We start from the raw sequence: 9,679 nt of genomic DNA, 5'->3' as shown, positions 1-9,679 counted from the left end.
CCCCTTGACGCAGCCGTTCAGGAAGCCAGGTTAATGAAGGCCTGCAAAGGGCATGGAGGAGCACACCTGGGAGGTTTTTATAGGCCTAAAAGTAGGGTGCATCCTCTAAAGTCTGCTCCAATAACCAGTGTCAGTTTGCAAACAGTTTGTTACTAGCGCATGACAAAATAAGTACAGAAATGAAAAGTAAGCCTTTAGAAAGTTTTATAGCAATTTTGGTAGAGTAATTTTATGTCTGCTGAATTTAATCAAAATTGGGGCTTAATCTATGTCTCCTGTTTTTCACTGACTCACCTGTAATGTATTTTACAAAAGTTTTAGTCCACAGTAGATTAGAAAGAAAAAACTTGTCTTGTGCCACATACAGTTTGAGAAGCACTACTTTGAGAAGTGTACATTACTGCCCTTCATATTCTTTCGGCTAGAACTTAGTCTCATGGTCACATCTAAGCATAGAGGAGGTGGAAAATGTGGTCTAGCTGTATGCAAAAAAAACAGAGGAGAACATGGATGTTCATGATGTCAAGTGAAATCAAGAGTCTAAGTGATATTAGTGAAGGAGTTTATTCAATAATCAGCATGAGGAGTTTGAACCCTGGGAAAATAGTTCAACAGAGCGCTCTGATGGAACTGCTCCAAGGGGTGTGAGTGTAAGGGCAGCTTATATCTCCTTCACAGAGCAGTGCACATGCAGGGAAGAAGAAAAGAAAAAAACCCTTACAACTAGAGTTCAAAAAAAGGGATAAAATACATCTGGTCTTTTCTCTAGGTTACACATTGAAGGTAACATAAACAAGAATTTCTTGGTTATATATCAAACAAATTCAGAGATGCTGACGTTATCTATGTGTGGAGGGAGGCAAGGACCAGAGTTGTTAATTATTTCCTCAATCTCTAAGAAATGCAGCTGAGAAATGTGAGAGCCAGGTAGCCCTTTATCTTTTCCTGTTGTGGGTCTGTCCAGCTGGCATCTTCGGTCATGAGGTGTGGGGTTGCAAGGTCACCTTGACACAGGCTGAAGACGGCCTGCACGGCTGCTCCACAGCACAGCACGGATTATTATTGTACTCACTGAAAGCCTGTGCGGTTTGCTTGTTAGATTCACCTGTTAGACCAGGGAGAGGAGTTCCAAAAATCTGCCCACAGTGAACACTAGACGCCTCCTGCACACTTAGCTCGCACACCCAAAAATGCAGCCTACAGTTTGAAATGGAAAAGAACTAAGTTCCCAGGATGAAGTCGAGCGAGGGGAGGTATATCCATCCTACTTTCATCCAGCCTGGAGACCATTGCCAGCCACTGGCATTAGTTATAATCCAGAAGGATTTGGTTGCTAAGGACAGAAGGAGAAATGGGGTCTCTCTTTACTGTGCTCATTTCTCTCACACTCTAACTTTTCTTTCCAGTCTTCCCACCATGCTTTACTACATCTTTTTTTTTTTTTTTGAGGAATATTAGCCCTGAGCTAACATCTGCTGCCAATCCCCCTCTTTTTGTTGAGGAAGACTGGCCCCGAGCTAACATCCGTGCCCATGTTCCTCTACTTTATATGTGGGACGCCTGCCACAGCATGGCTTGACAAGTGGTGCCATATCCACACCTGGGATCCAGACTGGCAAGCCCTGGGCCGCCAAAGCGGAATGTGCAAACTTAACCATTGTGCCACTGGGCCAGCCCCTATCATTTCTTAAACTATCAAAATTGCCTCCTAACAGAGGTCCCTACCTCTAGCCTCACACTCCTCACCTCCATCTAACATGTGAATCTCACCATGTTACTCTTCAATAGTTCCTCATCACTTACAGGCTTGAGTTAAACTTGTCATAAAAATCCCATAAGGCCATTCACATTCCAATCCCTTCCTACCTCTTAGGCCTCATCTCCCGGCGCTGTGCCCTGGGTGCTCTGTGCCCAGTCTTACAGACCTCCTTGTTATTCCCGGCACACTCCATGGACTATCATGCCTCCTTGCCTTGGGCTTGTGTATCCTTGCTGGGCCTACTCCCCCCAGTCCTTTGGCTCTGGGTTTAATGTTACTTCATCTGTGAAACCTCCCTTGATTCTCCTCAGCTTAGTGAAGCACCTCTTCCTCCATGAGAATCACAACTGGTAAAGAATAGCTACCTTCCTAAAAAATGTGTTTCTCCCCCTTAGACTATAAGACCTAGCAGTATACATATCTTAAGTGTATCTTAAGTGGTACTCAGTTAATATTTGTCAAGTAAATGAAAGAATGGTTTTCAACTTTTGGACCATCCAGAGGATGAAGATTCTCTTTCTTGTCTGTCCCCTGTCCAAAAATAAAGGGTTTGAGGAAGACAGGACAAGAAGTTGACACAAAAACAGAAAAAACTAAAGTTAGATCTCAGAAAGACTGTTAAATGAGAAGACTCTGAAAAGGAGGTGTCTAGCATGGGGTGTGACATCTCAATGCTTAGAGAAGGGACCTCTAGTTGCCTGTTCAATATCCAATCTTTTATGCGTCCTTACTAACAGAGCCCTTACATGATTGAGAGTGGCAATGTGCCTAGCTGAAAAACTATATCTCTTAGACTCCACTGTAGATTGGCAGGCAATGAGCTGTAGGTGGGAACGTTTGGATGGGGTTTCTTTGAAAGCTCTGTAAAGGGGGCTGACAGCCGAGAGGTCTCCTCTTTTACCTTTGCCTCATCCTCATTCCTGCTGCCTAGAATATGGATGTGGTACCTGCAGCTGCAAATCCTGCTACCAGGAGGCTACCTTAAGGATGGAAGCCGTGAGCAAAGGATAGCAAAGCAGAGATCTAGAAGGAGCCTCAGTCCCTAGTGGAATGGAGCCACCCTACCACTCCTATCTTGCCTATTTTGAACTTCTTCCATATAAGATAGAAATAAAGTTTTAGTTTCTTTAAATCACTCTTACTTAGATTTTCTGTTTTATGTAGCCAAACCTAATCCTAACTGATACAAAGGAGATAGTCACAGAGTGCCTTCATATGTCAGATATTTTACGCATATTACTTCTTTGTATCTTCAGGATACTGCTGTAAAGGTTGGCCAGATTACTCCTAGACAACTTTGTGTCATTGGGAAAGCTACCTCACCTCTACGTGCCTCAATTCCCTCATCTGTTAAATGAAGACAATAATTGCACCCCCTCACAGACAAGTTGATATATGAAAAGTACTTAGAACTGTGCTTAGCATATAGTTAAGTGCTCACTGTTAGCCGCTACTGAATTAGCAATAACATAATCGTATTCAGAGGCCTGACTGTAGCTCAGAAAGCTTCAGTAACCTGCTTAAGCTGACACAGTTAGTAAGTGGTAGAGCCAAGATTCAAACGCAGGCCTGTATGAATCTTAAAACTAGGCATTTCCCCGAGGCATCCCTGAAGGACTCAATGTGGGTAGGCTCATGGTGGAGGGGCCAGAGGCAGGATGGATGAATGAAATCTGCCTTTTGCTCTTGTGTGACGCAGTGAGTCTTCCTGATGGAGCCGACATCCATCTCGCCCTCTTGTGGCCACACGACTCACTGTGAGCTCTTGGCAGGGAGTGAGGAGGAAGCCAGAAGTAGAGATCTAAAGTCAACAAAGGGCTTAGCTCAGCCCATCTATGGGAGAAAGATGGATTATTCAAGGAGGAGGAAGGAGCTAACTTCCCAGTCCCAAGTCCATTCCCAGAGCTAGGAGTGTCAACATCCCATAAAAATGAGGCCCAGAAAACTTCAGGCAGCTGATAAGACTTCCTTAGGCATGATATGGGGCTCTCAAGAGAAGAAATGGAAGATATAGTCTCTGCCCGCAAGGAACTCATCATATAACTCACCCAGCTGAGTAATCAGCAGGCAGAATTGTATATGGGTAAGAGCGTGACTCTAGAGTCAGACTGTCTGGGTGTGAATTCCGGCTCTGCTACTTACTGTGTGACCTTGGGCAACTTATTTAACTTCCCTGTGCTTCAGTTTCCATGCTTAAAATAGGGGTGATAATACTACCTACCTCATAAGATCATCAGGAAGATTAAATGAGGTAATATTTGTAAAGTACTTAGAGTAGCGTCTTGGCATATAATAAGTGATTCCGTGTTTTTAAAATAAATAAATATGGACAAATAGAGATTTATAGATAACATATAAAAGAAACATTCAGTGTATGGATTAGCTCCACAAGAATTCAGAAATGGGAAAAATCATAGGAAAAAAGAAATTCAGAAGGGTTTTACTAAAGCTGTGAAACTAAATAATGGGCAGGATTTGGGAAGACACAGAGGTGTGCCCAGATCCAGGCAAATGTATGGAGGCATAAACTGGAGTGGTATGGGGGCAGACAAGGTGGGGAGTGAGAAGAGATGGTCAGAGTAGAGTAGGAATTGGGGAATAAGGAGAAGTAAGGTTGAGATCAGATTATATAAGACTCTGAAAGCTAGACTGGCTGTAATAGGCAGTGGAGAGTTATTGAAACTTTTCAGAGGGAAATGACATCATGAAAGTGGTGTTTTTGGAAGAGTCATCTGCCAGTGGTTTTCCAGAAAGACTGGAGAAGAGAAAAGATTAGCAAAAGGAAGGGCAGTTAGGAGGTAGTTATAATAATTCTGGCTTGAGGTGGTGGAGACTTAATTTAGTGTCACACTAGACATGGAGAAGATGAGGGGAATTTGTGAGGCATACAGTTTTAAATTTATTTTCAGAACATAAAAATAAAATATGCTTAGAGTTTTAAAAAAATGAAGAGTACATAAAGGTATAAAGTGAAAAACAAAAATCTCCCTTCTCTTCCACACCCCTAGTCTGGCTTTACAAAGGTAACCACTCCTAAAGGCTTCTTGTGTATTTTGAATAAGTATATTTACCTATATATAAGCCTATATATGAGCAGTTGACTTTGTTTTTCACGGTAGTTATGTTCTACCAAGTTGCCTCCAACACTGAATTAGCAATTACCAAACCATTGCTTCCGGGGGAAATATAGGAAATTCAGGGGAAATTAAGTTCTTGCAAGCCTCTGATCATAACATTTTCAACTAATGAATAAATACGCTTGTTTTATGAGTTTTTTGTTTAAAGACAACTTATTTAATATATATAGTTGATTCATTAACATTGAACTCATGACAAACAGCACTATAAGGCATGCCCGAAGGAAGCTTATCCAACACGCATTTTCTCTGCGAGGCCCATCACAGCCTGTTTGCACTTGGGAACACAAGACAGCACTTCAGTGCTACAGTTGGGGGGAAACTTTAAACAGTGAAATTACCAACAGAAAGCACAAAAAACAGCAAAAAACATGGCACTAAACAGACCAGGAATAGGACACTTGTTTACAGGATGAGAACTGAAACAAGAAGCAGAGCTGCACAACCAGAAGGACCTACAACTAGAATACACAACTATGTACTGGGGGGCTTTGGGGAGAAGAAGAAGAAGGAAAAAAAAAAAAAAAAGAAGGCAGAGCATTGCCTTGTTGAACCTCAGCTGGGAACACACCTGTCCTGTAACTCAAATTTTTTGCATATCTGTGGATGACCACGAAAGCATTACAAGTATTGATTGTGGCCTTTCAAATAAACTTTAGCAAGTAGGCAAACTGACAAATATAAAATCTGCAAATAATGAGGATGAACTGTGTATAGAGAGAGGACCACTTTCGTGGCTGTATGACCTGCGCAGTGGCACAGAGCCTGCATTCGGAAGAGCCCCAGGCTTGGTTTCATGCTCCGCTGTGGTTACTGTCTTGAAATTCTTAACTTTTGAACAAGGGCTCCACATCATTGCACTGGGCTACAAATTATGTAGCTGGTCCTGGATGTATGTGTGTGTATGTATATTTAATTTCATAATGAGATCATATTCTAAATTTTCTTTCTTCCTTTTATGTTCCTTTTTTGAAAACTCGGTATTCTATCTTTGGAGAACTGCTCATATTGACATATACAAATTTACTTTCTTCCCTTTAACATCTGTAGTATAGATGTATCAATTTACTCGTCAAGTTTTCTACTGATGGACATTACTTTGTTTATGGATGTTTGCTTTTAGAAATTACGCAGAAAAAACCATCCTTGTTACACACACACAAACAAACACACACACTTTGGCGTATCTTGACATTATATTCATGCACTACACTAGCAGAATTGCTGCTAAGTCAGAGGACATTTGCATTTCAAATAATGATTATTATTGCCTTGTTGCTCTCTAAAAAGCTTATACTGATTTTCAATATGTAAGCTTTTTCAATTTTCGATGTTCAATGTTAAGTTGAACATTTTTTCTATATGTTTATCAGCCATTTTTCTTTTTCCCTTTTTGATTTTATTTGCAGCTTTTTTTTTCCTATACAGAAACAAAGCTTTCAATGTTACACACGGAAACTTCTAGATGAGAGATATTTTAAATTTCAATCAACAGCATTTGATGACAGCTTAGCTACAGAAAACCTGGGAGAGGAAGACATCGAAGGGAACACCAGTGTTTCTGGGTTTGGGGAACAATAATAGCACCCTTACCAGGCTCCTCCAGGAGGGATCCTCCCTGTGACAGGTCCTTTTCCATGAGCTTAGAGAGCCAAAGTTTCAAAATCAAGAATTCGTTAGAGCTTATTGCTTTTATTTTTTTAATAAATGATTTAGGAATAGTTTCAGGTTTACAGAAAGGCTGCAAAGATAGTAAGTACAGAGGGTTCTCATATACCCTACACTCAGTTTTCCCTATTATTAACATCTTACGTTAGTATGCTACATTTATCACAATTAATGAGCCAATATTGATACGTTAATATTAGTTAAAGTCTATACTTTATTCAGATTTCTTCAGTTTCTTGTCTCCTATCCTTTTTCTGTTCCAGGATCTCATCCAGGATACCTAACAATATTTATTTGTAATATCTTCTTAGGCTCCTCTTGGCTGTGACAGTTGAGTTTTCTCTTTTTCATCATTATCAAACTATAGCAATTCACTGACTAATGGGAGCAAAACCCTATCTGAACGAGCCACGCCCAGGGGGCACAATCAGCAAAGAGCTGACTCTGGATCCCTATCCCCCTCTCCCTCCTGCATCCAGCCCCGCCCCTCTGAGGCTCTCCGGCACCCTCCCCTTCCCCGACATCCACTCCAGTGGCCTGCACATCCCTTCTTTGCCCTCAGACTGGTAAGTCTTCCTTTCAAGTCAAAGACTGCTTTCTAGTCTTCTTTGCCAGAGGTTGGGATTCCCACCACATGTTCCCAAAAACTTGATTGATTGATTGATTGATTAAACTTTTCCCCTTAATCAGGGTAGCCAGTCTCTAGTATAATTCTAAGCAAGGAGTTGCTCCTTCTGATAGTGGAGGGATTGAGGAGTGATTATAGAGACGGGGAAGGTGGGAAGGAGAGTTAGTGTACCAGAGAAGTTAATAAACCTGGTTTGTATGTGTCCTGAGGAAAGGTGAGATGCACAAGTGCAGAAGTCCAGGAGAAAGTCAGAAGTACAGATTTGGTACACTGATGAAAGGTCAGTGTTTAAAACTGAGATCCGAGAGTGGTCTCCTTTGGAGATGGTAGTAGAAGGCATGAGAGTGAAGAAGAGTAGAGGGCAGAGGAAAGAAGCTTGTCCACAGTTAGGGGACAGAGGAAGAAGTACCTGTGAAGGAGACAGGGAAAGCGCTGGAGCTGCAGAAGATCATAGAGCAGTGGCGTAGAAACCCAAGGAGGAAAGAGTGTGCAAAGCCAGGAAGCAGAGGAACGAGAGACAGTCACTAGAGGGAGGACTGAGAAAAGGTCTTCAGTTTCTGAGCTCAACTGCACAGGAGGTTGGACAAGAGGGCTTGGAACCATGAGCTATAAACTGCTTGACTTAGGCCATCACGAATAGAAAGGAAAGAAATAGGAGAGCAGCTACAAGTGGCAAAAGGATGAGGATAATGTTCCCCTATACATCTCTGAGGGCAGAAGGAAAGTAATTCAGAAAGGGAATTATTGAAAATTACAGAGAGGAGCGAAAGATTGGTGGAAGTTAGGTTCTAGCGTATAGTTTCCCCGATCACTAAGATGTAAGCTTATGAAGGCAGGGATTTCTGTCTGTTTTGACTTCTGTCATATTCCAGGAGCCTAGAACAGTGCCTGGCACCTGGTAGGTATTCAAAAATTATTGCTGAATAGTGGTGAAGAGCAGGAACTATTAAGTCTAGACACCAGGAGGAGAGGCTGGCTTTAGAATATGGGATAAATAGTTATCTCTTCCTCTTAGACCATAGGGAAGATTGAGGAGCTAGCAGTAGAGAAGAAACTCATGCTTGAAGCCCTGGGCTGAATGATCTGGAATCCAGTGAGGATGGACTGCAGGAGGGCAGGCCTGTCAGAAAACTGAGGGCAGAAATCCCCTCCTGCTCCCACACAGGACAGCCAAGAGCTGGCCTGGGACGCCAGCTGGGCACTTTTCCCAGCCCTTTGCATTCCAGCTGAGTCCTGTGCACAATGAAGAAAGGGAACTGACAGTGCAGTGACATGATTTAAGCTAATGAACTACTGATCACTTGCCAAGTGGGTGGGAAGTTGTTTTTCTTTCTGCCCACTTTTGTAGGAAAAAATTTTTATGAATGATTCGTCTTGTCTCATTACTCAGAGTACAAATTTGTGAGCTGATAACAAGAGGTTAAAACCTGGGGACAACATATCTAGCCCCACCCCTATCCCTACCTCCAATTTCTGGTGGATGGATAGGTTCACTATCTTGATTGTGGTACAGATTTCACAGACATATATACATAAACTATCAAATTGTATATCTATGCTTGTGCAGTTTATGGTATGTCAATTATACCCCAATAAAGCTGTTTAGAAAAAGGAAAAAAAGAATCTTATATGCAAAACTTTTATAATCACAGAGTTTGGACATTTAATTTACATATGCCTACTTGCATATGTAAATTTATCTTATTTATTTTTACAGTCAAAGAGAAGGTCATTTTGAAATAAAGTAACATAATTATTTTGGAACAACCCAAGGAGACAAGATACAAAGAGTGTCACTGTAGGATTCCCAGCCACACACCAGGAGAAACTAGCCACTCCCTGTCGTGGAGAGACAGCTGAAGAGGAGGAAGTCTTTGGCTTGCTGCAGTGAGAATGTTCTCTTTTTTCTGTAAACTTTTCATAATTTCTCTTTTAGCTGGCTGACCCTCTCCTTCAGACCACACTCTCCTTGTCTACTTCAATCTATAGAAAACCCTCCCTTTGACAGCCTGGAGAGAAATATGGCTTTTCCAAGGAAGCCAGTTGCTCTGTCATTCTGCTGGTCCCAGGGTCCCATTTCTTTGTCCTCCTGATGCACTACAGAAGTTGAGTCCAACCCACCAAATGGTTGGATCCAGGGCCTGCTTTCCCTGCCCCCAGGACTCAGCAATGAATGAGACCCTTGCTGAGGCCAATCCACTTTTTTTTTTAAGGAATATTAGCCCTGAGCTAACATCTGCTGCCAATCCTCTTTTTTGCTGAGGAAGACTGCCCCTGAGCTAACATCTGTGCCCATCTTCCTTTACTTTATATGTGGTACACCTGCCACAGCACGGCTTGACAAGTGGTGCATAGGTCCACACCCAGGATCTGAACCTGCGAACCCTGGGCTGCCAAAGTGGAACGTGCAAACTTAACTGCTGGGCAACCAGGCCAGCCCCCTCAATCCACTTTAAACTTTTCTGAAGATGATTTGGAAGTTATTTC

This window comes from Equus caballus, chromosome 5 (assembly GCF_041296265.1).
Source record: "Equus caballus isolate H_3958 breed thoroughbred chromosome 5, TB-T2T, whole genome shotgun sequence".
Classification (NCBI taxonomy): Eukaryota; Metazoa; Chordata; class Mammalia; order Perissodactyla; family Equidae; genus Equus; species Equus caballus.
The sequence above is the reverse complement of the archived record's forward strand: the minus strand, read 5'-3'. Positions refer to the sequence as shown.